Here is a 19651-nt window from a genome sequence, read left to right on the forward strand (position 1 = left end):
GAGATGAAGTCCATGTGACATCCAGGCTGGAGTGCAATGGCCTGATTTTGACTCACTGAAACCTCTGTCTCGCAGGTTCAAATGATTCTTCTGCCTCAGCCTCCCAAGTAGCTGGGACTACAGGCATGCACCACCATGCCTGGCTAAGTTTTGTATTTTTAGTAGAGACATGGTTTCACCATATTGGCCAGACTGGTCTCAAACTCTTGACCTCAAGTGATCCACCTGCCTCTGCCTCCCAAAGTGCTGGGATTGTATTTCTGATAGAGATGGGGTTTTGCCATGTGGCCCAGGCAGGTCTCGAACCCATGAGCTCAAGCAGTACTCCCGCCTCAGCTTCCCAAAGTGCTGGGATTGCAGGAGTGAGCCACCATGCCTGGTCTGGAGTAAGTTTTTTTGTTTTTTTCTTTTATTCTTTTTGACATGAAGTTTTGCTCTTGTTGCCCAGGCTGGAGTGCAGTGGCATGACCTCAGCTCACTGCAACCTCTGCCTCCCAGGTTCAAGTGATTCTCCTGCCTCAGCCTCCGGAGTGGCTGGGATTACAGGTGCCTGCCACCACGCCTGGCTAATTTTTTGTTATTTTAGTAGAGACGGGGTTTCACTATGTTGGCCAGGCTGGTCTCGAACTCCTGACCTAGTGATCCGCCTGCCTTGGCCTCCCAAAGTACTGGGATTACAGGCATGAGCCACCATGCCCAGCCGTAAGTTTTAATCTTTAGTGCAAAGTGGGTATTTTGTGTGAATTGTTCCAAATATATTGTTCCACGTATATTGACTAACTGTATTCTTTCCCTCACTGATTTGAAGTGCCATTTTACCATACACCAAATACTTCTAGGTTTTCTGTTTGATTCCATTGCTCCATCTGTTGCTGCACCAGCACTGTACCGTCCTATATAGTATGTGCACAATGTATCCATTCTAGCTTCATCACAGGATTAATATCTGGAAGCATTCATCCCCTCTCCCCTCAACACCATCTATTGTTTTCAGAATTTACAGACTTGGATTACAGTCTGATGAGGATTTAAATTTTTCTGTCATTCCATACAGTGCACAGAAAGAACCTGGGCTGTAGACTCAGAGGACTTGGATTCCAATCCTGGCTCCACCACTTAGCAGCTGTTTAAATCGGGCATGCTATTCTCTGTAAACCTCGGGTTCTTCATTGAAATAATCCTGTGAAAATCAGCATTTACCCCAAGTTCCTCTGAAATAATGGGACCAAATTGACAAGCCTTGGAGTCACATCACTCAGGTTTACATATTTCTGCAAAATAAGCCATTGTTGGCCGGGTGCGGTGGCTCACCCCTGTAATCCCAGCACTTTGGGAGGCCAAGGTGGGTGGACTGCTTGAGCTCAGAAGTTTAAGACCAGCCTGGGCAGCATAGTGAAACCCTGTCTCTACCAAAATACAAAAAATTAGCCTGGCAAGGTGGCACATTCCTGTGGTCCCAACTACTCGGGAGGCTGAGGCAGGAGAATTGCTTGAACCCGGGAGGCAGAGGTTGCAGTGAGCTGACGTTGTGCCACTGTACCCCAGCCTGGGTGACAGAGTGAGACCCTGTCTCAAAAAAGAAGAAAGCCATTGTTTTAATGACTAGAAAATTTGTAGCTCTTTTTTTGGTTATAACTATCTTATATGGTCTAATGTCATGTAATATAACTTTAATAATAAGAAGAAGGATTATGAAGAACTTTTTAAAGCACCTTATGTGCATGTAAATGCACACATTTATAAATCCAACTATATAAACATAATCATAAATGAATTATCATCATCATTAGCAGTTTAGAAATAATGACCTTTATTATCCTGGCCAACATGGTAAAACCTTGTCACTACTAAAAATACAAAAATGAGCTGGGCGTGGTGGCTCATTCCTGTAATCCCAGCTACTTGGGAGGCTGAGGCAGGAGAAGAATCACTTGAACCTGGGAGGCAGAGGCTATAGTGAGCTGGGATCAAGCCACTGCTTTCCAACTTGGGTGACAAAACGAGATTCCATCTCAAAAAAAAAAGGGGGGGAAGAAAGAAAAAAAAGAAGGAAAGGAGGGAGGGAAGGAGGAAGGAGGGAGGAAGGAAGGAAGGAAGGAAAGAAGGAAGGAAGGAAGGAAGGAAGGAAGGAAGGAAGGAAGGAAGGAAGGAAGGAAGGCCGGCTGGCCTTGATGTAGTGCTACTCTCTTTATTTATTTAAAAAAAAAAAAAAAAAAAAGGCGGCTGGGCTTGGTGGCTCACACCTGTAATCCCAGCACTTTGGGAGGCTGAGGCAGGCAGATCACTTCAGGTCAGGAGTTCAAGACCAGCCTGGCCAACATGGCAAAACCCCATCTCTACTAAAAATATAAAAATTAGCCAGGCGTGGTGGTTCATGTCTGTAGTTCCAGCCATACAGGAGGCTGGGGCATGAGAATTGCTTGAATTCAGGAGGCGGAGGTTGCAGTGAGCTGAGATCTTGCCACTGCACTCCAGCCTGGGCAACAGAGTGAAACTTGGTCTCAAAAAAAAAAAAAAAAAAAAAAAAAGGCAATTTGATGTAACCTTAACACTTTTATTGGCTTAAAGTACATGTATTTGATTGCAAAATATGACTATTAAGCACCTCATTTTCTTTTTCTTCCCTTTTTTTTTCCTTTGTATAAATGTAGGGGGTACATACAAGGGCAGTTTTGATATATGGATATATTGCATGGTGGTGAACTCTGGGCTTTTAGTGTAACCATTGCCCAAATAGTGTACATTTATCCATTAAGGAATTTCTCATTCCTCACTCCCCTCCCACCCTTCTGGGTCTCCAGTATCTATTATTTCACACTTTAGGTTTGTGTATACACATTATTTAGCTTCCGCTTATAAGTGAGAACAAGACATCTAATTTAAAAATACATAATATGAAGGGCTGGTGCAGTGGTTCACACCTGTAATCCAAGCACTTTGAGAGGCCAAGGTGGGAGGATCACTTGAGGCTAGGAGTTTGAGATCAGCCTGGGCAACATAGCGGGACCCCCTCTCTATAAAAAATTTAAAAATTAGCCAGGTGTAGTGGTGCATGCCTGTATTCCTAGCTACTTGGGAGACTGAGGCAGGAGGATCACTTGAGTCCAGGAGTTTGAGACTGTAGTTCGCTATGATCAGGCTACTGCACTACAGCCTGTGTGACAGAGTGGAACCCCATCTCTGAAAAAAATACATACGTACAAGTGCATTTTGCATATATATGTACATATATTACATATATACATATGTATGCACATGTTACATACATGTATCTTTCACATGCATACATATTTTATATATATGTATTATACATACACTGTAATACATCTATATGTATATACAAGCTGTATGTATTTGTATGCATATGTACATAGTATATATATAATTATGTACATAGTATATATACATATTATATACATGCACTGAAAAAGTATATATACAATACTTTGTTTTTTTTGTTTTTTGTTTTTTGTTTTTGAGATGGAGTCTTGCTCTGTCGCCAGGCTGGAGTGCAGTGGTGCGATCTCTGCTCTCTGCAACTTCCGCCTTCTGGCTCAAGTGATTCTCCTGCCTCAGCCTCCCGAGTAGCTGGGACTACAGGCGCGTGCCATCACACCCAGCTAATTTTTGTGTTTTTAGTAAAGACAGAGTTTCACCATTTTGGCCAGGATGGTCTCGATCTCTTGACTTCATGATCCACCCGCATCGGCCTCCCAAAGTACTAGGATTACAAGCATGAGCCGCCATGCCCAGCCTTACAATACTTTGTATACTATATATACTATAAAAAAAGTATATACACAATACTATGTATACTATATATACATCTTGCCTGGCCAAACAGCTGAGATTTTATTTCTTCACAGTTCTGGGGGCTGGAAGTCCAAAATCAAGGTGTGCACAGGGTTGTCCATCTTCTGAGGCCTCTCTTTTTGGCTTGCAGATGGTTGTCTTCTGTGCCTTCATGTGGTGTTCCCTTGTTTTATTTATTTATTTATTTTTTGAGATGGAGTCTCGCACTGTCACCTGGGCTGGAGTGCAGTGGCATGATCTCGGCTCGCTGCAACCTCCGCCTCCCGGGTTCAAGCGATTCTTCTGCCTCAGCCTCCCGATTAGCTGGGATTACAGACACACACTGCCAAACCCGGCTAATTTTTTGTATTTTTAGTAGAGACAGGGTTTCACTGTGTTAGCCAGGATGGTCTTGATCTCCTGACCTCGTGATCCGCTCCCCTCGGCCTCCCAAAGTGTTGTGATTACAGGCATAAGCCACTGTTCCTGGCCGTCACTTATTTTTGTATCTGTGTCCTCATCTCCTCTTCTGATAAAGAGACCAGTCACATTGGATCAGGGCTCACCCTAAAGACTTCATTTTACCTTAATCCCCTCTTTACAAGCCCTTTCTTGGCCAGGTGCAGTGGCTCACACCTGTAATCCCAGCAGTTTGGAAGGCCGAGGCAGGTGGATCACCTGAAGTCAGGCGTTTGAGACCATCCTGTCCAACATGGTGAAACCCTAGCTGGGCATGGTGGTGGGCACCTGTAATCCCAGCTACTCAGGAGGCTGAGGCAGGAGAATCGCTTGAACCCGGGAGGTGAAGGTTGCAGTGAGCCGAGATCATACCACTGTACTCTGGCCTGGGTGACGGAGCAAGACTCTGTCTTGATCAATCAATCAATCAATCAATAAAGGCCCTCTCGCTAAATACAGTCACTTTCTGAGGTCCTGGGGTTTAGAAGTTCAACATACGGGTTTTGGAGGACACTTCAGCCCATCACACCTACGGTAAAGCTGGCGTCATCTGTTGACTACCTGCCTCTTCCCCTCTTCTGATCTCTAAGACACGCCTCCTTCACAAAAGCCTAAGTGGCTGCTCCATACTTTTCCTCTCACTCCCTCCCCTTCCTCATTTTCAGAGACAGGACCATCTCTGTCAAGGACCAAGTCTATTCTGGCTTCATATCTGCTCTACCTCCTCAGCCCAGTGATTGGGATTTCTGCTCCATCTTAGAGTCATTGGGGTCTGCCCCTCAAGGGCTCTGACCCTGTGTCTCCCACACCCACCCCTCCTGCTTCCCCTGCACCTGCTTCACCCCCCTGCCACCCCTCCAGCCACTAAGTCTGCCTCCTTCCACATCTTCAGGCCCCTAGACCACTCCCAGTTCTCAAGGTCTCAGCCCCTCCCCGCCTTATCCTCCTGGCTCCATTTGGACCTGGGCATGCCCACTTTGGCACCCAATCACATCCAGAAACCTCTGGACATCTTCTGTGGCTCTTCTGGACACTTTTGTGTCTGCCTTGCTATCTGAATTCCAGCTGCCAGTCATCATTCCCACTGTAAGTTTCCTCCCCTCTGGGGTGCCCATAGCATTGAAAGGAAGCTGAAACAGCTGGTCTTCCACCGCCCGTTCCTGCCTTCTTCTCTCCTTACCCTCAGCCCTGGGCCCCACCCCTACTCTCCTCTATGCTGCCTTACACAGTCAAGGCCAGCAGATACAGCTCCCACAACTTGCTTTTCCCACTAATATTTCTCAGTGTGTTCCTACTATTCTTTCCCCCTTCTCTCTCATCTTGGAAGATGCAGTATCTCTCTTTTCCTTCTACGTTGATCTCTGCCTTTCCTCCTGTGCCATAGACTCTCTCTCACCTCCCTTCCAACATTGTTTCATACATCTCTATATGCTCCCTCTCTGGGTCTGCATTCCTTTCCTATTGACATAAATCGTCTGGGTGGTTTAACCCTTCTAAAACCCCTTCTCCACATTCTGATACTCATAGAGATAATTTTTTTAGTTAATATTTTTTTAAGAGATGGGGTCTTGCTATGTTGTTGCCCAGGCTGGTCTTAAACTCCTGGGCTCAGGGATCCTTCTGCCTCAGCTTCCTAAGCAGCTGGGATTATAGGTGTGCACCACTACACCCAGCTCCTAGAGATAATTTCCAAGGCACTGTGGAGCAGGGCTTCTCAACCCCGACACTATTAACCTTTGCGACCAGATAATTATTTACTGTGGAGGGCTTTCCCTGTGCAGTGTAGTATGTTAAGCAGCATCTCTGGCTTCTACTCACTAAATGCCATTTGCACATTTCCCCCAGCTTGTGACAGCCAAAAAATGTCTCCAGACATTGCCAAACATACCGTAGGGGTCAGAATCACCTGGTTGAGAACCACTGGTGTAGACACTGAAAATGTGGACCCTATTGTGCTAGTTCATCTTTAGCCTTGCTATGCTGGGCATGTTGGAATCTACAAAATACCCAGCGACAGCTTCAGAATTTATTCTGCACATACGGAACGTAATACTTGGAGAACAGAAAGAGATTTGTACCTTATGTTCATGTGAGGGAGGGGTGATTATAAACCAAATTAGCAATACTTAAAAATGTGCACTCACTTATCCTTCTAATTAAATCCTTATAAAACAACTGCACAGACAACAATGGCCCTTCTGCAAAACTGCAATCAAGAGGGTTTCATTTAGATTAGTCAAGACAATTATGTAGGGTTTTTTTTTTTTTTTTTTTGAGATGGAGTCCTGCTCTGTCGCCCAGGTTGGAGTGCAATGGCGCAATCTTGGCCCACTGCAACCTCCGCCTCCCAGGTTCAAGCAATTCTGCCTCAGCCTCCTGAGTCGCTGGGATTACAGACACATGCCACCATGCCCAGCTAATTTTTGTGGTAGGTATTTTTTAAATTAGTAAACTATTTGATTCTTAATAGGCTAACAACAGCAACCATGACAGCAACAATGAAAAAGTGTGGGCTTCAGGGTCAGGCTACCTGGTTTGCATCTCAGTGCTCCCCCTTCCCAGCTGGGAGATGTTGGGCAGTTGAGGAACCTCTCTGCTTCAGTTTCATCAGCTGCAAAATGGGGATGGTAATGGCACCCACCTGAGTGAGGGTGGAGGGCACAGAGCTAGACTATAAGAGATGGCCCTGGAGCAGGGCCTGGGCAGAGTCAGTCCTTCAATAAATGCTAACTGCTAATGGTCGCTGCTATTGTTATTTTTCTTTCTTTCCCTTCCTTTCTCACCTAAGTTTATGCCAGAGCACAGGGCCTTCACTTCCTCTTCTTCTACTCACTGTTTAACCCCTTGCTTTCTGGCCCCTGCCTACCATACTCACATGAACTCACTTTCTCAGCTCTCAGCCTTTGTTTCTGCCACTTGCCTTGGTTTCTCTTTGTTTGTTTGCTTTTTGCATACGTTTAAGGGGTAGAGGTGCAGTTTTGGTACATGGATATATTGCACAGTGGTGAAGTGTGGCCTTTTAGTGTAACCATCACCCGCATGATGTACATTGTACCATTAAGTACCTTCTCATCTCTTACCCCCTGCCACCCTCTCACCCCTCCAAGTCTCCAATGTCTATTATCGCACATTCTGTGTGATTTCTGTGGTTTAATGCTGTGGGCCACCTTTTCCCTTAGCTGTTCTGCTTCGTTAGAGGCAAAAGAGAAGGAGCTCTTATCACTCCCTCTTCTTTTGCCACTGAATTGCAGGCATTTCCTTGGGTCCTGCCCTAGCCTTTCATTGTCCATAGTCTCTTTACCTAGATGTGTCTTTAGGCCTCCCTCCTGAGTTTCCCTCCTCTCCAATTCCACAACTCGCACCCTCTTCCACGACTCATGCCACTGGAGAATGGACCCACCCTCCATCCAGTTATCCAAGGCCGAGCCCAGAGAATCGGCCTTCTTAACCCCACGACTTCTCACTCCACAGCCAACGGGCACCAAGCCTTGCAGACCTGTCCCCTTGACATCTCCTGTCTCTGGTCCTTCCTGCACTGCCATGGGTCACGCTCACTGCTGTGGCAGCTTCACCTCTTTTGTTATCACACACCTTGGTCAGTGCCCCAGATGGATTGTTTCCTTTTCTCTCATAACTCAGTTGGTCAAGTTCTGTTGATTCTATGGCCTAATTATGTCCCAGATGAATCTATTCCTCTCCACCCCTACAGCCAGTGCCTCCTCCACCCCTACAGCCAGTGCCTCCCTAGGTCCTTATTCTTGCTTAACTAAATTCTTCTATTACTATTAATTCCTAACTCCCCCTCCTGCCTCGTCCTGCCATCCTCCAGACCATCCTCCACGGTGCCCTCCTCCATGAGCCCTTTCACGGCCTCCCCGCTGGATAACGTCCAAGTCCGCTGTGCAGAGCGCTCTTGGTGATCCGGCCCACTGGCTACTCCTGCAGCCCCATCTCTGGCTGCCTCCCCTCCTCCCTCCGCTGCTCCAGCTCCAGAGGGTGGTATTTGCAGTTCAGGAAACTGACCTTGTTTTACGCCTCTGTGCCCTTGTGCTTGCAGCTCCCTGCCCACTCTGGCTGGAGTGCCCTGCCCCCTCCTCTCTGCCTGGGGACACCTACACAGCTGTGAGACCTCATCCAAGTGGCCTTCTCCAGCATCCACACCTTTTTCTTCATGATCCTCTTCCACAGCTTAGCTCTGTTTTCCATTTATTTCTACCTCCAGGCTCAATATCACCTACTCTGTCACCTTCCACCTCAAATGGGCTCCCCTTCTCCCTGACTTGCTCATTTTTGTTCTTCTGTCAGCTACCTAGCTAACACCCAGACATCATCTTGGCCCTAACTTCTGCACCTCACCCCCCATCCCTTGTTCCCCCTCCATTACAGGTCTACCGGTTGCTTCTCTGTGAGTTCTTCCTCTGAAGTGCTTCTTGACCTCCTCTACCTTCACCCTAGTTCAGGCCCTTGGTACCCAAGCTTTTCCATGGCCAACATTCAGAATTATTCGTGGGACAGGCTCAGCTGATTTACCTTTTAGTCTCATCACCTATAGTACATTCCTGTAAATGTTATATTCAGCCAAGCTATAATCCTTACTGGTCTCCGAGTGGGACCCGTAATTTGTTACAACTGTGCTCTTGCATCTGCTGCTGTTTTTAATTCCCCATCTTCATCTTCTTCATCTACTGAATTTCTAGTCATTCTCCATGACCCAAATCCATTACTTTCTCTTCCATGAAGCTTTCCCTGATCACTCTTCTTAGAATTGATCTTGGCTGGGCGCGGTGGCTCACAACTGTAATCCCAGCACTTTGGGAAGCTGAGGTGGGCAGGAGTTCAAGACCCAGCCTGACCAACATGGAGAAACCCCATCTCTACTAAAAATACAAAATTAGCTGGGCGTGGTGGCACATGCCTGTAATCCCAGCTACTCACAAGGCTGAGACAGAATTGATTGAACCCGAAAGGCAGAGGTTGCGGTGAGCCGAGATCACACCATTGTACTCCAGCCTGGGTAAAAAGAGCGAAACAAACAAACAAAAAGGTCAGCCTGGCCAACATGGTGAAACCCCGTCTCTACAAAAATATAAAACTTAGCTGGGCATGATGATGGGCGCCTGTAATCCAAGCTACGCAGGAGGCTGAGGCGGTAGAATAGCTTGAACCCAGAAGGCAGAGGTTGCAGTGAGCCGAGATCTCGCCATTGTACTCTCGCCTGGGCAACAGAGCGAGACTCTGTCTCAAAAAAAAAAAAAAAAGAAAGAAGTGATCTCTTTGCTCTGAACTCCTAGATTTTGTATGTATTTAATTTTTTTATTATTATATGTTAGACTATGTCTCAAAAAAAGTGATCTTTGCTCTGAACTGAATTTTGTATGTATTTGATGTTATTATATGTTGTTTTGCATTTCATGGATTATATCAGGAGGATGCAGAGATTAGATTGCAAGCTCTTTTAAGGCACAGATTATAAATTACCCATTTTTGTATCAGTTCTCCACTACAGAACCTAGCACAATTCCATATATGTCTATACAGCTCAGCTTTATTGGGATATAACTCACATACCATAGAATTCACCCATTTAAAATGTACAATTCAATGGATTTTTAGTATATTTAGAGTTGTGCACCCTAACCACAATCAATTTTAAAACATTTTAATTTTAATTAATTTTAATTTTTTTGAGACAGGGTCTCACTCTGTCACCCAGTCTGGAATGCAGTGGCACAAGCATAGCTCTCTGCACCCTTGACCTACCAGACTTAAGTGATTCTCCTGCCTTAGACTCCCAAGTAGCTGGGACTATAAGCATGTGCCACCATGTCTGGCTAAGTTTTAAATTTTTTTTTTTTCCCTTGAGACAGTGTCTTGCTCTGTCGCCAGGATGGAGTGCAGTGGCGCCATCCTGGTTCACTGCTGTCTCCGCCTCCGCCTCCTGGGTTCAAGGGATTCCCCTGCCTCACCCTCCCGAGTAGCTGGGACTACAGGCACGCACCACTACGCCCGGCTAATTTTTTTTTTGTATTTTAGTAGAGACGAGGTTTCACCATGCTGTCCAGCATGGTTTTTGTTTGTTTGTTTGTTTGTTTGTTGTTTTTTGTGTTTTGGAGTCTCGCTGGAGTGCAATGGCGCCATCTCAGCTCACTACAACCTCCGCCTCCTGGATTCAAGCGATTCTCCTGCCTCAGACTCCCAAGTAGCTGGGATTACAGGCACCTGCCACCACGCCAGGCTAAATTTTTCTATTTTTAGTAGAGATGGGGTTTCGCCATGTTGGCCAGGCTGGTCTCAAATCCCTGGCCTTAAGCGATCCTCTGCCTTGACCTCCCAAAGTGCTGGGATTACAGGCAGGAGCCACCTTGCCTGGTCTACGCTGTTGTTGTTTTGTGAAGGGGAAGCAAGATACTTCTTATATGGCAGAGTGAGAGGGAGTGAGAGTGGGAGAGGGGAAAGGGGAAGAGGAGAGGTGGAAAGAGGAGGGAGGAAGGAGGAGTGAGGAGAGGGGTAGTCTGGCCTACTACATTTTTAGCATCCCAAAAAGAAACCCCACATGTTAGCAGTCAATCCCCACTTCTCCCTAGCCCTCAGTTCTAGGCAACCATTAATCTACTTTCTATCTCTATCAATTTGCCTATTCTGAACATTTCATATAAACGGAATCATCCATTATTTGTCCTTTTGGATCTGACTTCTTTCATTTAAAATAATGTTTTCAAGATTCATCCATGTTGTATTATACATCAGTACTTCATTGCTTTTGATGGTGGAATAACAGTCTATGTATGGCTATATCACATTTTGTTTATCCATCCACCAACTGATGAATATTTGAGTTGTTTCCACTTTTTGGCTATTATGAATAGTGCTGCTATGAATATTTGTGTACAAGTTTTTGTGTGGACATATGTTTTCATTTCTTGTTTATGTACCTAAGAGCAGAATTGCTGGGTCATATAGCAACTCTATGTTTAACATTTCGAGGAACTACCAAGCTATTTTTCAAAGTGGCTGCATCATTGTACATTCTCACCAGCAATGTATGAAGGTTTCAGTTTCTCCATACTTTCTTCAACACTTATTGTCTGTTTTTTTATTATAAACATCCTAGTGGGTGTGAAGTGGCATCTCATAATGGTTTAGAGAGCATGACTCTTGAACAGGTGGTTTGATGGCCATGTTTATTAATTAGCTAGAAATGAGAAACACAGGGCCCAGCATGATGCTCCAATTTTTAAAGTATAACTTGGAATAGGCTGGGCACAATGGCTTACACTTACAATCCCAGCAATTTGGGAGGCTGAGGTGGGATAATCACTTGAGCCCTAGAGCCTGAGACCAGCCTGGGCAACATAGCAAGACCTCCTCTCTACTAAAACTTTTAAAATTAACTAGGTGTGGTGACATGCACTGTAGTCCCAGCTACTTGGGAGGCTAAGGGTGGAGGATCACTTGAGACCAGGAATTCAAAGCTGCAGTGAGTCGTGATCCTACCACTACACTCCAGCCTGGGCAACAGAGTGATGCTCTGTCTCAAAAAAAAAAAAAAAAAAATTAAAAAAAGTTGTAGTAAAACTGTTTTCAATCTTTTTTGTTGCCAGTATTTTCTAGATGGCATTATACAGGTGGCAATTTGTCATGAACATTCATATAGCATTGGAGATTTGCTAAATTATGCATAAAATTCCAATTTTGATATTTTTCCTATTCAAAACTTATCCCTGAATGGGGAGACCAGGAAAGGCTAGCTCCTGAATCAGAGGCAAAGTGAGTAAAGTAGCATTCCCCACAGGGCTCTTCCTTCGCCCTCATTGGAACACATTACAACTTAGAAACACAAGACACCTATTCTGTGATGGCTATGTGAACTATTACTCCTGTCTAGAGACATGCCCATGTCCTCCACGATGGGCCTGTCTTCAAAAAACCATTTGAGAATACATTTTGGGGCGGCGGAGTTCGGGGAGGCTCAGAAAAATGCAACTGCTGAAATTTCTCTGGATGGAGTTTTCTTCAGTAAACAGTAGACCTTGGGAAACATAACAGGTTCCGAAAACTTAATTTTGATGAAAGTCAGAGAAACAGCCAGCTGAATCAGCTCCTTTTTGGGCAGTGGTTTAGCCTACTTATCTCATATCAGACCTAATGGTCCAGCTGCTTTTCCTTGGTTCCAAAGAGTTCTGTTCTGGCCAGGACCCATCCCGAGTCAAACACTTCTGTCTGCAGCCCTGAAAGCTAGAGGTCAATGGAAGGACTCAAATTAAAGGCCCACAGTTGGGCTTACAACTCTCCATGGTGTTCAAGCCTTCTCAGAGGAGCTGGTGTGGTGGAGCCAGGGTCAAAGGTCATAGTAAATAGAAAGTAGCCAGCTTTCTGCCTGCATAACATCATCTTGCCTAACCAGACCCAAACGCTTAATTCTACTGTAGTATTCTTTGGACATTCTTCTTTAGAACTAGGGGGGCGGGGGGTGTTTATTTTCAACAACCACAATCATCCTTATCTGTCTGGAGATGTTTCCAAAGGCCGAGAACAGACCCCTTTCAGAACCTCGGTAGCAGAAGTATTAACAGTTGGAAACATGTCAGCTGCTTTATGGAGGAAGCACAGCCCAGGCCTGGTTTCTCTGGGCTCCGTGATAACTTGGGGCAAGGCAGCCAGTGCGAAGCGTGGTGGCAGGAGCTAGAGAGATGGAGAGCGGCTCCGAGAAGGGCCCCTGCTTTTCAGAGTTGAAACAGGAGCCCTCTGAGAGAAAGAGATACTGCGTGTGGCTTCTCTGAAGCCTTGGAGGGCGACGTGGATGACACAGCATCAGCCATTCCATCGCGGGGTGGGGACACAGTAGCGGCAGGAGCCGTCCTCAGCCCCTGGCGGCCACGCCGTTCCCCGCTGAAGCATCCTTCGTGGGGTGTGGGTAAGGGAAGGGGACCAAAGTCGAGTCGGAGTTGAGTTTGTTAGACGGCGAGCACGCTTAGGGCGGCAGCCCGAGTAAGAAGGATAGCCCCGGGAGAGAAACAGCTCGAAGCTAGGGGCGGGGTGAAGCGCCTGCTCCTTAATCTCCTGCCCCATCATCCACTCGCCCCACCTGGATGCAGAGCGAGGACCGCGTGGAAAGGAAACGGCTCGGGCGGGGCTCCACTTCCCAGATGCCTCGCAGACCCAGAGGGGCGGCGCCAGGCCAGGGACCCCGAGCCCCACGCTCCCCATCCCCCCAACCCCAGCGCCTCCGAGGCGCCCCTCTCGCAATTCCGGGGCATCACCGTGTCTCCCCCGCCTCCGTTAAAATAGTGAAACAAACTGCGGAGTGAAGTGATGGAAAGCCGGGGGCGGGGAGTCACCCGCGGCGAGGGGCTGCAGGGGAGGGGGCGCGGTGGCCGAAGAAGGTGGCCTGCGAGCAAAGGGACGATTGGGATCGCGCTCAGTCGCGGCCTCCCGGACCCTTACCCTCGGGCAGCCCGGCCCTCCCATGGCCCGGGGCGCCTTGGGAGGGCGTAGGGCAAACCTGGGGCTGCGGTGGGGGGTGGGGAGGGGACTCCACCTCCATCCATCCCGGGATGGCAACTGCGGTCATCCTGCTAAAGTCGGGGCGGGGGCGGCGGTGGGGACAGGCGGGTACCGCGGTCCTCCCCCTCACCCCCCCAGTCCGAGCGCCGCCGCCGCCGCCGCGGCCGCTCAGTAACACGTCCCCAGGAGACTCGCAGGAGCAACACGTGATGTGTCTACTTATCAGGGTGAGAGGGGGAGAGCGAGACTCCGAGCGTGCGGGCGAGGAAGCTGGGCGGGGGGCCGAGACGGGGGCCGGGACCACGGCTGGGGCGCTGGGGTCGCCAGCTCCTCGCCCACCTCCCTCCCTGTGGGAGAAGAGGAGGAGGGGAAGTGACTGCGGAGTTGATGAACTTTGCACATCCAGAAACGCCATTTTGATTCCTTTTCCGGAACAAGTTTGCATCTCTCCTCGGTCTCTCCCTGAAGCCCACCGGTCCCCAACGCATCATGCCTGGGAGCCAAGCGTCCTGGCCGGCCGTAAGTACGTACCCCGGGTTCCGACTCGCGGTACTCCGGCGGCAGCGAGACATCTGGGGCACAGCCGGAGCGACCTTTTAAAGAACTTTGGGGATGGGGAGGGTGAAGTCTGCAGAGCGCGTTGTACTTTTGAAACTCGGCGTGTCCCGCAGGCGGGGACCCGCACGCCCCACGCCGCGCAGCGTGCGCTCGGGCTGGCGGGGCGGCCAGGGATGAGCCGGGCAGCCCTCTCCCCTCGGGCTGCGCGCCGGGCCGTTCCTCCTCCTCCTCCTCCTCCTCCTCCTCCTCCTCCTCCTCCTCCCCTTCCTCCGCTCTTTTCCCTTTCCCGAGCCGCCGGCTCTGCCAACCAGCTCCCAGCGCGAGCCGCCGCAGCGCCCCGCCAGCAGGACCTGATGCGCATCCATATTAGCCGTCCGAGCGCAGGAATCCGGCCCGACCCGCGCCGCCGAGTTTATTTTTAACCAGCACCGCCGGGACTCGGATGGTGCGCGCACCGCCGGCCAGAAACATCTTCCCAGCGCTGCTCTCCATCTTCCGCCCTCTCTCCCTCGACATCCTCCCCCCCATGTGGGAGGGGAAACTTTTCTCCTACATACTTTCGAGTCCCTCTCGGGCCGGGAAGCGCGGAGATGACGGCGCCCGCCCTCCCGCCGCCGCCGTAAGGTATCCGGGGGTGCCGGCTTGGGGGTGTCTGCTCGGGGTGCTCGAGCGGGGGTGCCTGCTCGGGGCTGCTCGGTGGGAGCATCCGCCGCACCCTGCTCTGCGGACTTTGATCCTCCCGGGCGGACGGCGCCGGCCGGGAGGGGGCCGCGGGCAGCCCCGCGCCCTCGCCGGTTCCCGGCTGGAGGTCGTGGTCACGCCGACCACTGCCTCGGGGGACCAGGGGAGGAGGGGACCGGGCCCCAACCGTGCGGGCACGTATTGTTCCCTCGCCCTTCCGTTGGCGGGGTGCGTGTTTTCGTGGGAGCCCTCGGTGTGGAGCTAGCCTGCCTCGCGGGCGGGGGAGGGGGTGGGGGGCTCGGCGCCGTCACGAGCACAGGAAGGAGGCCGGGAGCATCCGAGGCGGGGCCGGCCGCCGGGGCCCGCTCCACCGCCCAGCTGTGGAGCGCGCTCGGAAACTTTTGTCCGCCGCCCGCTGGACCAGTTTTTTGCGAGTTCTGGGGCTTCCCTTCCTCCTCCCATCCCGGCCCCCAGCGTCTAGCTGGGTGGGGGGAGGGGGCCTGTTGCTGCCCCCCCCCCCCCCCACTTTCCGCACAAGCCTCGGGCCGGGCCCCCCGCGCCCCCTCCCCGCTGGCGGTCTCTTAGGAAACTGCGACCTTAATGGTTGCTAAGGAGCAGGGGAGGTCCTTCCCGTCGCCGACCCCCTCCCTGGGAAGCGGCGTGTTTTCTGGACCGGGCCAAGGGCGCGTCGAGGATGTGACCTGCTCCGCGGCCGCGCGTGAGTGCGGGGTGCGTCGGCCGAGCCCACGGGTCGGCGAGGCCGCCTTCGTCTCCGGGCGAGGCAGGGAGCTGGGGGACGCGGGGACCCCACGGGGTGCGGGCCCGGGCCGCTTGACAGGCGCCGCGTGCAGCTCGCGCCCCTCGGCCGCCGTGCATCCGTGATGGGTTATAAAAGAGGAGGAAAGTATTTCTCCTTGCTCAGCAGATTTGCCCTCTCTCGCTCCTTACTGGTTAGGAGATAGAACGTGAGCCCAGATCCGGACGAGCAGTTCACATTCCATTACGAAATTCTACACGGCTTCAGAGCCAGCAGCAGCACACATTCGGGGCACTTTGGAGGGGTTTTCGTCTTTTGAGGATGCTCCTGCTGCTGCTGCTTGTGATGGTGGTGGATGTGGAGACAGACAGAAGGGTGAATAAAAAAATATAACGTTTTGGTATGTTGAAAAACCTGTCCGGGGGTTTTCATTAGTAGAAAATTGAACCCTCTTAAGAGTTTAGATTTAAGCTTAGCTCTTTAAAAGCCAGTGGGAGTAAAGTTTGCCTGTTGAATGGTGTTGCTGGAAATAGCGAGGAATTTCTGTCTTAAGAAGACTTGAAATCATTTCTGCAAAGGCAGAGTTTCTAGTGCATCCCCATTATTTTTGAGATTTTTTTTTCCCCTTTATATATGTAGTGGAGCCTGCATATGTGCGAGTTGATTCTGAAATAAGTTTAATTGAAGTGGAGTGGGGAAAAGAGAACTGCCAAGAAAAGAATGTGGTTTAGTTTTGTTTTTTCACACCCATGAAAATCATCCTCTAGATTTGGTGCTTTTTCAAGTAGGCAGGTATAGTTTCTAAGATATTTCAACCCGGAAGTCTGAGTTAGATAGAGGCCAAAGTGTTGGCTAAAACCTCTTTGAAAAACAAACGTTGAGTTCTGTACTACCTTCAGGAGTCCACAGAACTTTTGGAGGAATGGGTTCGAGCTACTCTACAAGTAATTTATACAAAGACGGATCACTGATTTTAGGGGTGGTGTGTGCGCGCGTGTGTGTATGTATGTGTTTACCTCTGCCCTTTGGAGGGAGCTTTCTGGGTACCCGCTGATGGATCCTGCTTTGATGTGCTTTGAGCTTTGGTTACACTGATGAATTAAACATTTGAATGACTTTAATCAAGTTTTAAATGTGTTACAAAAAATACCTTTCCCCCATTTTTACAAAAGAAAGGGAGAGAAGAACTCTTTGATTTAGTTATTTGCTTAGCTTGTGCTCCATTTTAGGTTAATGAACTTGCATTGTCTTTGTCTTAAAAATACTGCTAAACTGGTTGCATTTTAGAATGTCTTGTTTTAAAAGAGGATTTGCTGGATGTGTAATAGTCTTAAGAAATGCTGCTGATGCTTACTGTTATGTGAAATATCATTCTCTGGTTTTTTATAGATACTGCTTTATTTCTCATCAGAAAATCAGACGCTAAGCTCTTATGGCAGACAAGTGTTTGTTATGTGATGGGGAACGTGCGTCTTATTGAGCTGGTACAGGTGGTGCATCCATTCCTAACTAGTTACATATTCCAGCAAGCGACCTTTTGATTGAAGGGTCTTTTAAATGTCTTCAGACAGACTCCCAAGACCTTATTTGTATCCAACACAGGTATAACATATTGAAGGAAGAAAAGAAACCTACATTTATTAGTCCAGCATCTGATCAACAGCAGTTTATTGGTTACCTGCTGTGTGCCAGGCACTGTGCTGTGTAGCTGCTTTAGGTCGTTTTTGCTCTTCAATTTTGAGCCGTTGTGTTATTCCACTTCTGAGGTCAGTTTGGAAGTCTTTGCTTGCTATCTTATGCTCACTTGCTAACATCGTTTATCACCTTCAGCTAAGGAAATGTCCCAGTTAATGAAGTTTTAAAATGCTACCTTTTTAGGATTTTGCACGGCATAATTAATACAAATTTAACTCCCATAAAAATTGGTTAAATATATTCTTTGGAAACAGAAGTGAATTCTTTTGATGTTTCTATTCATTATCCTTCTGAAAAGTAGGTGGTGCTTAGAAGGTCATAGGATAAGGGTTGCTAAGCAGCTAAACAGAAGGATGCTAAAATTAACCGAAGCATTTTTGAAGGGGAATCCTTCCCTGTTTTACATTATTTACTGGGTTTAATTAATTTCTGAATCTTCTATGTCCTTTGACCTTGGAAGGTAGGATGTTAAAGTTTGTTTTGGTTTTGTTATTATATTTAAATAATCTCTTTCTTTTGTAAGTGTCTTTAATTGAAGTTCAGTACTCTATGACCAGCCTTGTGGTGTTGGATGGCAGCTTGTCTGGTGGACTTCTTGACTATTACCAATGTGTTCAGGTTGAACCTTCCTGAGGATTTGTGTGTATAGTACCCTCTTATTTTTAGTAATAATAACTGATTCCTTGGTTTGTTTTGGAAATTCTACATAATCCATAAAGTTATATAAGTCTTTCTTTTATTCCACATCAAACAGATTTGTATTCAAAGATAGAAATGCAATTTAGTATCAATTCAAAGTATGCAATGTAGTCTGTCCTGATAAGGGGACAATAGCTTTCTTTCCCCCTTTCCTGAGATTACCATTCCCTTAGATTAGGTTTTGATAGGGCTCCTCCTCCATTTCATTCCACCTCCCTGGTGCAGCTTATTTCGCCCAGTTCATGGATATCTTTTTAAAAATAATTATATTAGGTTCAGAGTATCTTTGGAAGGACTGGCCAAATGTTAGAAAACAAAAATAAGTATGATGTATATTACATTTCTGCCATAAGTATGTTCAAGTATCTCGAAGTTTTTCAGTGAGATAAAATGGTTGAAATCTAATTGAAGCCATGATTGGTAATTATCATCTCTTGGCTGAATGGTAAGCCTGTTGTAAGCCAAAAGTTTCCCTGCTTCAAGGTTAATTTGTGTACATCTGACCTATTGAACAGGCAGTGTTGAGTCATATTTTTTATATCCAAATATGATTAAGAAGTTGATAAATGAATTTTCTTTCTGTTTCTTTTCTCTCTTCTTTCCTGATTTAGGGAGTGATTTTTGGGTAGAAGTAGCCATGGCACTTTTCAAAGAGCAAGGGTCAGACAGTGATTTCCACACGGGGTGAGGGTTGCAGGGACCTCGCCTTATATCAGAGGGAAAAGGTACACTCTATGAAAGCCAGAGGGAAGCATACGGTGTGCTCTCTGAAATGCATCACTTAGTTTTAATTTCCCCCACTCCCATAGAAGGCAGAATACAGAAAAGAAGATTGCTGATGTTTTCATTACCACGGAGGTAAAAGAATGAGGAAGGTGGAGAGGGGTTTTTCCTTTTTATGTTCGCAGTCCTGTCGGCAGTGCCATCGACTGTGCTCCGCTCAGTTTCTCTTGTCATGTTCCCTGGTGTTCAGCGTGGTCTGAACTGCAGCCGAGTGTAGCTGGGGATTGCACTCTGCCGTTGGCAGTGGCGGGTTGGGGTGAAGCGGATGGGGAGGAGGAGACTGGGAGTGACCGGTGCATCTTGCTTTTGGTGGGACTTCAAGGGTATTGAAGTTAGCCAGTCTGCCCACCAGTAAAGGTGGCTGCCTGTGAATAGGTGCTTCAGACAAAAGCAGTGGGAGAGGGTGGAGACTGTTTGTTCAGTGTGATTCAAGCAAGTAATGCTAAGAGAATTCGAAAACCTCTGTAAAGTCCCGGGACTGGGTACTGACTGCTCCTGCAGGGATTCACCTGAGGGCTTGCAGACATCATGAGGGTGGGTGGAGAAAGAGAATGAAAACCCCCACAGGCATTGTCAGACAGCCAGACTGAAGAGAAAACGTCTCAGTGGGGGTAATTAGATAAAGCTTTTAAATGCTCTATTTGTTTTTCCCTAGCTTGCTTGGTATTTCATCTCTTTTTCACCCTTTTCAGAGACTATAGGATAGGATTGTTATAAAAGTGT

At 48.0% G+C, this 19651-nt stretch overlaps 1 protein-coding gene across 7 annotated transcripts in view; it reads left to right on the top strand.

The window, feature by feature from the left end:
- RREB1 (ras responsive element binding protein 1) overlaps nucleotides 1-19651 on the top strand; it is a 200202-nt gene that overhangs the window by 39772 nt on the left and 140779 nt on the right. For 2 of the 7 annotated variants that reach the window (XM_007973776.3, XM_007973782.3), the window contains exon 1: nucleotides 14011-14274. The exons of 1 other annotated variant lie outside the window; for it this stretch is intronic. The gene's annotated coding sequence lies outside the window, so the exon portion shown is untranslated. Of the gene's footprint in view, nucleotides 1-13864; nucleotides 13983-14010; nucleotides 14279-14305; nucleotides 14938-15584; nucleotides 15713-19651 lie in introns of those variants that run through there. 4 more of the 7 variants (XM_007973781.3, XM_007973777.3, XM_007973778.3 and 1 more) reach the window with 4 other exon arrangements.

The sequence above is a fragment of the Chlorocebus sabaeus genome, chromosome 17 (assembly GCF_047675955.1).
Source record: "Chlorocebus sabaeus isolate Y175 chromosome 17, mChlSab1.0.hap1, whole genome shotgun sequence".
NCBI lineage: Eukaryota > Metazoa > Chordata > Mammalia > Primates > Cercopithecidae > Chlorocebus > Chlorocebus sabaeus.